Below are 12,294 nucleotides of genomic sequence, written 5' to 3'. Positions count from 1 at the left end.
GACCTAATTCAAATATGGGGCTATTCTAGCTAGGCAGACCTTCAAACACTGGAGAATTTGGAATAGTTTGGGTTTCTTGTATTGAAATTATTCTCAAATTTCTCAGTAAACTTGTTTTTCCACCACCTCTTTTCACATCTGAAAATTATTCATAAGTAATCTAAAAATGTAAATAATATAAAGCTCTTGTTGGATTGCATGATAAAACAATAACAACCTCGGTTTCTAGTATACTGAGGGCTAATAACCATCCCAGGTGGCTGTACATGGTTGTCAAGGCTGTACATGGTTGTCAAGGAACACAATGGGATAAACTTCTAAATAGTCTTCCTGAGTAGTTTCCCCACCTCTGGTTTATCATCAGCTCAGAATTACCTGAGGTACTAGATAAAAATAGTTCCCTAGACTAACACAAATTCCATGGAAGAACTTAAAACTGCTCTTTTTAACAACTATTAAAGAAGATTCTGATGATCAGCCGTTAAGAACTATGTCCATATGTGCTATTAATAGGGCTCAGTAGAAATGAGGCTAAGACGAATCACAGCCATCACAGACAGAATGCGTGACAGGGATCTTGGAGGAGAGCCTTCACCTTTGAAACACAATGGGAGTTTTTGCCTTTTATAGTTTAGAGGCGTAGAACGGTTCATACCACATGACCTAACAGGTGACACTAGGTAAGAAGGTGGTAAAAATATAATTCAAGATTGTCTTGGGTCTGGGTATCAAGGGTCGTGGTACTGCTGACAGCTCCAATGGGAAAGGAGGGGTTGCACAGCTACAGCCTCTGTATCTTATCCACTCTGTCCCAGGAAACTGCAGCAGGGTGTGGCCTGATGGGGAGGGGTAGAGAAAACACAACAAGGGGGTCTGTAGCCTAATGATAAGAAGTCTACAATATGAAGTCTACTCCAAGTAGGATAATTACTTCTTATCCAAAAAATTCTATCTCAGCTATTAAAACTGTCAAAAGTGGGGGCTGGAGAGACTGCTCAGTGGTTAAGAGCATCTACTGCTCTTGCAGAGGACCCTACTTCTGTACCCACATTGGGCAGCTCACAACCACCCTTAACTTCAGCTCTAGGGAAATCTAACCCTCTGGCCTCCATGAGCACCTGCATACATTTGCATATACCCACACAAAGACACAAACATACATATATTTTTTTTTAAATCTTCAAAAAAGTCTAGCAAAAATGTAATAATTGGTAACACGGGCTCTCAGTTTTTATAGAAGCTTTGAGCAAGTCATGTATTAATATTAGGAATGTTAACTAGAACTTATGTATCTGCTACAATTATAAATTCAGACCAAATGAGAGCATTTCAGGTCTTCAGCTGACATACGTAACTGCAGAGAAAGATCCACATGCACTAGTTTATTCACTAGGACACAGCCAAAGACTTCAAGAACAAAGTTTATTGAAAGGGTTCCATATCACTAACTGGAAAAATAAAAGCATGTTTAAGTTCTAGAACAGAATATTACACATTAGCACTGTTGTTAAAAGAAGGAAAATATATTTACGTATCTGCTCATATAGATATAAAATATCCCTGAGTACCTGAGACCCTTAAAACAACTGGCTGCCCACCAAAGGAGATACAGTTGGTTAGAGGGCACAACTGAAGACTATATGGTACCAAGCATATGGAGGATTTTCTACTCTACACGTTTTAACTGCTTAAATTTTCAGCCATATGTCTGCTTACAACCTTAAAAACTAGATAAACTTACTGAAAGTGCTGGCAAGTAACACTTTAAATAAATTAATAAATACCAATATAACTATTACTAGATGATGAAGGGATTTAAATGTGTGGGAGTCTTTTTTTAGAATCTCTGTGCATATACTATCTAAAAAGAAAGTGCCCAAATCTGGCAAAAAAAAAAAGTAGGTAAGTCATGCTCATTTTAAGCAACTGTTTAATTAGAACGTGCATTTGTTAATCAGCCCAGTCTTTGTGATTTTTAAATGCTCTCTTCTGGCTTCCAACACATAACTAAAACTTGTTTCCAAAGTTAAATTTAGATTATAATGGAATGATTATTTACTGAACCTCTTAGTCATTCCACTTCCTTATTCTGTGGCACAAACCACTTGCTCTGTAATATTTATGTACCACGTAGGCATAGAATTTTAAGGAACTAATTCGCTAAGAGACTGGAAAACCACATTTTTACTGTTTGTTCTCAGCCTTAAATCGGAAAACGCTTATACAAATCTGTTTTGACGGTTCACCTTTACAATTAAAGGCAAGCTAATTTGGCAGGCCAGCAGTTATTTTCAGTCTAACTTTTGCTTTTGCTCAGTTCTGTCTGTAAGGAGTGGATGTTAGAAATTCCAGACAGTATACATTCTAAGCAGGGACCTAATGGGACGACGTTCTATGGATCTGCACCCACAGATGCTCCCGGTTCCACACTCCACCCAGTGAAACTGAAACTTTCCCCCACCAGACGCCTCCCGTCGTTCACTGGAAGGAAATCCTGAAGGAGAGCTGAGTCACCCGCCCCGGGGACAGTCCTAGAGCACCGCGATGTCCCTCCGCGCCCGCGGGAGTCCCGCCGCCAGCTGCGCCGCCGCCCGCCCGGCCGGCAGGACGAGCGCAGGGTCCGCCGCTTCCCCACCCGGCCGCCCTCTCCGCGCGGCGACGCCCCCGTCCCGTCCCGCGAGGGATGCCGAGCCCGAGCAGCGCCCGGAACCGCTGTCCGGCTCCCGTTAGCGTTCGCAGCGCCCGCCCTCCGCGTGGGGCCCGTCTCCCCGCAGCGCTCACCTGGGCCGCACGTCCCCGCCGCCTCCCGGTTGCTGTAGCCGAGCCGACTTCGGAGACCCGGAGCAGAACCCAGCGCCGCGCTCCAGCCCCGCCCGCCCGCGTCACCGCGCCGCCCCCGCCTTCCGCCCGCGCAGGCGCGCGGCCAGGCAGTTCCTATGACAACGCGCCGGTCGGGATGGAGCTGTCGAGTCTGCGGGGTCCGGGTGCCGAGCTACCTCCTTCCTGCTCGCGCGCCCTGTGATCCGGGCCCAGGGGCTGCTCTGGCCTCGCTCTGGGCTTCCCGTCGCCTTCCGCACGAAACAAAGAGCTCCAGATTTCCGCGCCCGCCCTCGGTCTCCGCTTCCCCGCCTGCTTTTCCCCGCCCGCTCAAAGCGTTCACCCACTACCCTTCTCTGTTCCTGCCCCATTCTTTTGCGATTTTTCCCCTTGGCTTTTTTTTACTCTTTGTTCACATGAGCTAATGCTCATCGGCTGTTGAGGATTATTTCTGGATTGCACAAAGCATTATAGACGTATCCTAATCTAAAAGCACACTATGCCTCTGAGAGCTGATAATGTGCCTGTCGGCGCTGCTACAAAGAACTAAAGCTGCTCTTATTTGGTCTTTAATCTATAAACCATACAGCCTTCCATTACAAAGAAACTGTTACCTGACACTATTCCTAGGCAAAGAATACGATGGAACCATGACAAAAGAGCACACAAGCAGCGTAGGCCCACTTAAATTACTTAGTGCTGCAATAACATAAAACTTAATTTCTGGTATCTACTAGAACAATAAACATAAAACACACAATAAATAGAACCAAAACGACTCTCGGGAAGTTGATTTAGCTGGTGAAACACACATGTAAAAAAAAAAAAAAACTCCGCGATTAAAAAAAAAAAAAAACTAGGTCTTCTGTTCTTTACATGGCATGGTTATCTATGTAGAAATTTCCCAGGAATTAACAAAACAAAAAACTAATAAACAGTTGTAGCAAGGTTGCAGAATATATGATTAATGTATGAAAGGTGGTTTGTTTTCTGAGTTCAGTCTCTAGAAGCCATGGTGGAAGGAGAGAACCAACTTCAGAAAGTTGTCCTCCACCCTCTACCACTGTGTGATGGCACAAGGATGCCTGCACGCATATACACAGAGAGTGAGAAGAGAGAGAGAGAGACAGAGAGACAGAGACAGAGACACACAGACAGAGACTGAGAGAAATAAGCTTCTTAAAAAGCAACATGAAGACAAAGTATAAAGCCTAGCGGTTTTACTCTGGCTACCAGAATGACTTACCAAAGACTAAGTGGCTTGAACAACAAACATTTATCACTCAGGGTTCTGGAAACAGGGAAGTTTACGATTAAGGTGCCAGCTCTGGGGTCCAATGTCCCTCTTCCTAGTTTCAGATAGCCATCTTCCCTTATATCTGAAAGAGAAGGGGAGAGAAAGAGAGGAGAGGAGAAGGGAGGAGAGCCTAAGAATCACACTGCAGAATGGCTTCAGCATAAGAACTTAGAAACACAACATTCTGTTCACAGAGGTAAGTACTCAACAAAGCATTCTTTGAAATTAGAATAACCAAGAAAGAATGGTTTTGACAATAGGCATATACATCACAGGGAAACAATATGAAGCACATAAATAGAACCAACAAATGCATTCAATGAATCCTTGATAAAGAAATAGAGTTAGTCAAAAGAGAAATGAAAATCTTCTCAGCTAGGATGTGGCTCTGGTAGAGTATTTGCTTAGCAAGCAGAAAGCCATGAGCTTGTCCCAAACCCCAGCATCACAAAGGGGAAGAAAGGAGAGGAGAGTCTGGCAGGAATGATTTACTTTGGCTGTAGGGGAGGAAGAATGTGGAGGAAGGAAAAGAGAAGGGAGAGGGGAGGAGAGGGGAGAGGGGAGAGGGAGGTAGTGCCTTCTTAACAAAGTGTGGGAACAAACAGATCTCCACACCTAAAAATAATGAACTTAATCAGGGACTTTATAAAGACAGTTCCTTTATAAAAATTACCTTGAGATGGATTATACCTCTGAATTAAAAATGCAAAACTGTAAAACTGCTAGAAGATAATATAGGGGAAAATTGGAAAGCTTTTAGATGCAACAATAAAAGCACATGTCCTCACAAAAAAAATCTACAAGCTGGACTTCATTAAATTTAAAAACTTTTGCTCTGTGAAAGACAATGTGAATAGAAGACAGTGCAGATCAAGAAGACAAAATTGTAAAAAAAAAAATCTAATAAAAGATTTATATTCAAAAAAATACATCTAACACTTAAACCTCAACAATAAGTCATTGAAAATCAGGCAAAAGTTCTGAACAGACATCTCACCAAATAAAATATAGATAATAAATAAATGTATGAAAATATTATGGAAATAGAACAGCTTATCAGATGCTAAAAGCTATTGATATGTGATGGTAATTAAGAACTCTGGAGCCTGGAGATAGGAATGGGGAAGTGAACAGGAATCTTCCCCTACTCCCTGTGGTTATCCAGGATAGAAGTCTGTTTTCCAAAGCTATCACATTCCTGTAACCTTTGCATTTTTGTTACCATTGCAGCCCTCTGTTATCTTACTTACTATGTATATGTTAGGTACCTTTTGCTTGCATTCCTCACATATGAGCATAAAAACCCTCCAAACTTGAACAAGGGGCTGACTCCTTTACAGAAGGACCCATGGGTCAGACCCTAGCATAACATAAACTCCCTCTCCTCACCTGACTTTGGCTGTTGGTCGCTGATTATTCTGTAACAAAAAGTTCAGAATCATATAACATGGGGAACTGCACATTTTAAAAATGAGATCACAATACACACTTACTAGCATGACTAAAATTCAAAGCACTGATCATACCAAATGCCAACTAGAATGTAGGAATTCTCATTTGCTGCTGGTAGGAATGCAGAAGAGCTTAGCCACTGTGGGGATGACTTCTACAGTATGGACATACTCTGAACTAATGACTTTTACCTAACCTTGCAACCAAAATGTCACTGTTTGTATTATAAACAAGCTCACTGTGCCATGTGCTTCTTTTGTGTCCTGGATTTAAGACTTTAATCCCGTGGACTCTTCCTTGCCCTCCAATCAAGGCAGTGTATGAATGTGCATATACATCTTTTGCATTTCAAAGCATCAAAGTATTGCAAACTGCTTTTCACATTGCAAGCAATTAGAGAAATTGAGAACTGTCTGTAGTTGTGTGTGGTATTCTAGGTCTAGGGATCAAAGGGAAAATTCTTCACAGATAAGACAAAGGTGGGTCTGATTTCTACTTCCCGATTTCATACTTTTCAATAAAGAATGAGTGAAGCCCTTGCTCAAGAGCACAGTTCTGAGAGAAATCTGGAATAACAGATTCTCAGCAGTTTGGGTCTGCTCTTGACCTTAAAATGAATGCCAAAAGTCAGACTGTTTTTTTCCTTAAGGCATAAGTATAATGTGGCATAGTAAAAGCCACAGACAACAAATTAGAAGTTTCTTAAAAATCTAAATATAATTTTGTCAGATGAATCAGTAATCATGCTTCTTGGCACTCACTCAGATTAGCTGAAAACTTATGCCCATTGGTGGGCGGGGGGGGGCTGCACATGAATATTTGTTGCAACCTTATCCAAAATTGCCGAAACTGGCACCCACAGTGTTCTTCAATAGGTAAATAGAGAAATAAATGGTATTTATAATTTTTTTTAAATGAGCTGGGAAGATGGCTTGGTCCATAAAGCACCTGCCTTGCCAGCCTGAAAACCTGAGTCCTATCCTCAGAACACACATGAAAAGCCATGTGTGGTAGTACACTCTTGTAATCTCAGTGCCAGGCATGCAGAGATCCCTGGGGATCACTGGCCAGCCTGCCTAGGCCAATTAGCAAACTCCAGGCACTGAGAGACTCTGTCTCAAAAACAATACCCGAAGTTGACCTCTGGACTTCACATGAATGTACACAACATGCACACACACATACATGCACACACGAACACACACACACACACACACACACACACACACAATGAGCTGTTCAGTCTCAAAAAATGTAAGAGAAGCCGGTGTGGTGGTACCTATCTGCAAAGCCAGCACTCAGAAGACAAATATAGGAAGACTAAAAGTTTGAGGCTAGCCTGGGCTATGTAGTAAGACCTTATTTTTTAAAAATACTCTTAAATATATTTTAGAAGGCAACCTAAAACAACTGCATACTGTATGATTCTAACAATATTAAATTCAAAAAAAAATCCAAAATTATAGACAGTAAGATGATCAGGGGTTTCCAAGGGTTGAGGAAGAAGTGGAGGTTACACATGGGAATCAGGAGATATTTAGCTACTTGTGTGCTACTATAATGGCAGCTACATGATGTAGCCATTTGTCAAAAAACATAGGATAATATGTGGTACTTTATGTGTGTGCATGTATGTGAGTGTATATATGATGTGTATATATATATAATATATATGTATATGTGTGTATGCATCTATGCATTCTTTGGCCCTAGTTCCTAGCACACGTTTTCAAAAACCCTTGGAGGTAAGTTCTTGAATGATAAGGATGTCTTTATTATCCTAATGAAAGCAACAGAATTGGGCCCAGGGGCTCTAAATAGCTTCAGGCTGGAATTAGTCACCAGAAAAACCAAGCATGTGGTTAGGGCTGGAAATTCTACCCACAATCACTGACATCTCAAGAGAGTTCTTGAGGTTAAAGGCTCTTGCCCTTGGGACCCTTCTAGACCTTACCCTATGTATCTGTTCATCTGTTCAGCTGTATCCTTTATAATAAAATGTATTCATAAGTATAGTTCTCTCAGTGAGTTCTGTGAGTCATCCTGGCTAGTAATTGAACCTGAAGCACGGTGTGAGGACCTTCAGATTTGCAGCCTAGTTAGACAGCTGTGTGGGCAACATGAGGAACTTAGGACAATTTTATTTTTATTGGAGATCTTTACCAGGTGGACAGCTGATGTGAATTTTGAGTAGTCAGTATCAAAATTAAATTGAATTCTAGAACACTCAGTTGACATTACAGAATTGTCAACAGAACAGAACCCACTGTACAACACAGAGTGAACTCTGATGCAAACTGCGGGTTTCAGTTAGTAATATTATATCCATATTGATTCATGAATTAAACCGAATGTACCACATAACACATGTTTATAGTATGAAAAGCTGTGCATGGTACAAGGAGTTATGGTATCTCTTCCTACTATTAGATCAATTTTCCTGTAAACACAAATCATTGTTTTATAGAACGAAGATAATAAAAACTTAAAAGGACTACACAATGCTGTGATAGACATTTGAAGAAAAAACTTGGGAACTCCGAAATGATGTTACAAGGGTATCAATATTAGTCCAGGAAGCATGTTTTCTTGAAGATGTAGCTTTCAGCCTGAAGAGTAGGAGTTTACCAAGTGACTAATGGAGGGGAAAGTACCCCAGACGAAGAGAAGAGAAAAGCAAATGCATAGGCACTGCATTAGCTTGAACCTTGATGTGCTCCAGGAGCTGCAAGGCCATTGTGGCTAGAATAGCAGCATAAGAGAAGGGAATGCTTAAGACAAGCTGGGAAGTAGGAACGACTGCACTGAAACTACTGAAAACAGAGTACACTAGGTCCCATTATAAAACTACAGCTCTGGGGGCAGAGGGATAGCTCAGCGGTTAAGAGCACTGGCTGCTCTTGCAAGGACCTGGATCCGTTTCCCAGCACCCACATGGCGGCTAACAATTGTCCATAATGCCAGTTCCAGGGGATCCAACACCCTCTTCTGACCTCTGTGGGCATTGCACAACACAGGTGCCCTTACATACATGCAGGGAATGCACTCATACACATAACATAAAAATTAGAATGAAAAAGGAGAAATGGGAGCCTTGTTAGAGGTGTTAGATCATTGGTGGAATTGATCTGGAAAAAGATTAACACTGGTCTTTTGGAACTGGTTAGTTGATATAAAAGAGCATGTTCTTAATCCCTCTCTGGTTTCCTGTCTGCCCATATGATCTCTCCTGCACTTAGTGACTCTCCATTTCTAGGCTATGCTGTAAGCTTTCATTAGATACTGAATGGGTGGGACCATCTGGTATCTTGAACTGTCAAAGTCTAAAACTGTGAGCTGAATAAAGTACCTAGCCTTTGATATTTTGTTAAATCAATAGAAAGATGAACTAGTACAGGAGACTCCTGAAGCAGTCCTAATGTATCAATTACAGTGGAGATATAGAAAAATCATAAATGTAAAAAACACTAGGATAAAGAATTAGAAGAACTTTGTGGTTGGTCAGGAGTGCATTAATTATAGGGAAGTATCTAGATGATTACTAGGATTCTGACACAAGCAAGAGGTTGATATTGACACCTTTTCTGAGGTAAGGTACATTAAGATGAACAGATGTAGGTGAGAAGATTAGAAGATTATAGGATTTTATTAAATTTGAGGTGACATGTGCATTACCAAATATGGGTTTAATAAAGGCTCCTGAAAGGTGCTTATATTCCAGTGCCCTAAATTACCTTATATGGTAACAGATTCTTTGAAGGTATGACTAATTTTAGCATTTTGAGATGGGAGATTGTCCTGGTTTATCAAGATGGGCCCAATTGCTCACAAGGGTCCTTAGGACAGGGAAAGGCTGAGAATTGAATTTGTTGTCCTGAATATAAGAAATCAGAGATTGAAATGGAATGGCCATAAGCTCAAAGGTGCCAGCAGCCCCCAGGAGGCATAAAGACAAAAGCTAGATTCTCTCCAGGGACCTCCTAAAGAAGCCATTTTTATCTCGACCTTTGTATTAGTGACTCTGAGCAGCTTTAGCACAGCACCTAACAGAGAAACCTAAAAGGCAGCAAAGACCTGGTTGGCTCATGGTTTCAGAAGATGTCAGTTCATTGGGATGGAGGAAGACATGGTGGTGGGGTGTGTGGCAGAGTCCGTCGAAATACAGTGGACCAGGAAGCAAAGAGTCAGCTGGAACTAGGGGCCATTATAACAGTCAAAGCTGAATCCTAGTAACGTACCTCTTCCAGCTAGACCCCATCTCCTAAAGGCTCACTGCCCCCCAAAATCCTACCACTGCCTGGAGAATAAATATTCAAAACATGAGTCTTTCAGCTGTCATCCCTTACTGCCTTGAACTGATGAATCACATTGGTCTATTGATGGTCTATGTCTGCATAAACCTGAAGACTTGCTCTTTTGCGAATGGAGGGAGGGCAGATATTGAATGGACAAGTCCCTGGTCCCTTATTTTCCATTCATTCTCTTGTTTCAGGGACACTGACCACCGAGCTTATATGCATCTCCCACCTCTGCTCTAGGAGCCAAATGAGGGGTAGTTCTCTGGAGAAAAAGGGAACTCAAGCCCAAACACCCAACGGTGCTGACAAATGGCCTCATAACCCTATAATGAGGTCTCATCCTTGATTGAAGTCATTATTACCACTTAAAAATGAGCAGATACCCCCAACAGTCCCAGTAATTAAAAAAAAAAAAACAAATAAATATTAAAACAGAAATTAGGGCTGGAGAGATGGCTTAGCAGTTAGGAGCACTGGCTATTCTTTCAGAAGACCCAGGTTCGATTCCCAGCATCCACATGGCGGCTTACAACTGTCCTTAACTCCAGTTCCAGGGGATTCGAGGTCCTCTCCTGACCTCCATGGGCATTATATGACAATGGGTGCACCTATGTACATGTAGGCAATACACTCACACATGTAAAATAAAAATAATAAAGTATGAAAAAAAAACAGAAATCAAGAGACAGGAAAAAATGGGGAAAATAGAGACAAAATTATAAAAATATTCATCACTAATCTTTTTCAGAGAGATAAAGAAGGTAACAAATTCATAAAAAAGAAATAGAGCAGAATTTTGAAGGACCATTCAGACTTTTATGTCTACAAGAGAACTTTGCAATTAAAAAGTACTATAATGAAGGTAATAAAAATTCATAGAACATCTGAATGAAAAAAATGAAGTCTTTCAGACATGAAAACTAAAATGTAAAATATGGTATAAATAAATAAGGCCGGGCCTTGATCTATGAAGTCAAGCTTCCAAATAGACATTTCTGGAAAAAAAAAAAAAAAAAGGAAACAATCAGCTAAGGCAAGAATGAGCTCAGAGAGTGAGTTTAGGCTTCTCTAGGTTGACAAGAAGCGCTGATTTCCCAGAATAATAAATCTAAGGAAGACACGCCATAGCAAAATTTTAGACCTTTTGAGAAAAGAGAACCCAAAAGTCCCTATCTAGAAAAGTGGGACACATATGCATAAGTAATACTCAGAATGGCATCAGACTTTTCAACCGAAGTGTTTGAAGCTGCGGGACAAAAGCCAGTGCAGCACCTTCAAAGTTACAAGGGGTAGAGATTTCTAATATAGATGTCTAGACCAACCCAGACCACATCATTCAAGTCTGATAGACTGAAGAAGACCTTTAATCTATATGAGATATCAAAAAGTTCAAATCTGGCTCTCCTTCTGTCAAGAAGTTTATGATAATTGATTAAAAGAGAGTAAAAAGAAAAACAGAGACTACGACAAGAAAAGGAAAATCAGGAAGGGTTCCTGCAACACAGGGGCACAAGAGAGAGGCAGAAAGAGTTGAAGGGAGAGACTGGATGACAATTAAGCAAGAGAGGCTTAGAAAGCAGAATCCAGGATGAGAGAAGCCTCTAGCAGTAAGATCCAAAGGTAATATGCTTGAACATACTCAAGAAGTCCTTTGTCTGGCAGAAAGTAGAAAGACTAATTACTGAAACTTAGAAAAATAAAAACAACAAAAACTTCATTTGGACTAAGGACAGAGCTCAGTGGTACACTGCATGTAAAGCATTGGGTTCAATTTCTAACATGGGGAAAACAACAGAAAGAATGAGTGAATGAACAAACAAAATACAAAACAGTAGAAAGCTCATGAGGCATATTGGTCAATAAAAAATATAATAAGCAAAGTATATTGGCACATGCCTATAATCTCAGCACTTAGGAAGAAGAGGCAGGAGAGCCACGAGTTCAAGACTAGCCTGAGCTACATAGTGAGACTCTATTTCAAAGAAACTTAAAAAGAACAGAAGCTAATTGCATTACTCCATGTGACTCTTGTATTCAAATAATCTTTATGTAAACATAGTAAGATCAATATATTATTAAAGTCCAACCATGATCCTAGGTTAGATATAAATACTAATTTATTTATTTTCAAGATCATTTTTTTCTTTTGGCCAGGCATGGTGGTGCACACCTTTAATCCCATCACTTGGTATATAGAAGCAGGTGGATTTTTGTGGGTTCGAGGCCAGCCTGGTCTACACAGTGAATTCCAGGCCAGCTGTGGCTACAGGGAGATCCTGTCTCAAAAAGACAAAACAAATAAATAAATAAACAAATAAAAAATAATGTTTTTGTTTAGAATTTTCAATAATCTGATACAAAAATAAATCAATAAATATAAATATACCAGAAATTACCGTACTCAGGCATAACTAACCAAGGATACTACTG

At 40.7% G+C, this 12,294-nt stretch overlaps 1 protein-coding gene across 1 annotated transcript in view; it reads right to left on the bottom strand.

Moving 5' to 3' along the window:
- Positions 1-2,899, bottom strand: part of Sdcbp (syndecan binding protein) — a 31,308-nt gene extending 28,409 nt beyond the window's left edge. The window contains exon 1 of the mRNA XM_008836716.3: positions 2,782-2,899. The gene's annotated coding sequence lies outside the window, so the exon portion shown is untranslated. The remainder of the gene's footprint in view (positions 1-2,781) is intronic.
- Positions 2,900-12,294: the final 9,395 nt, after the last annotated feature.

This window comes from Nannospalax galili, unplaced genomic scaffold, assembly GCF_000622305.1.
Source record: "Nannospalax galili isolate Female #2095 unplaced genomic scaffold, S.galili_v1.0 scaffold6238, whole genome shotgun sequence".
NCBI classification, from domain to species: domain Eukaryota; kingdom Metazoa; phylum Chordata; class Mammalia; order Rodentia; family Spalacidae; genus Nannospalax; species Nannospalax galili.
Note: the sequence above shows the minus strand (reverse complement) of the source record. Positions and strands in the feature narration are given on the sequence as shown.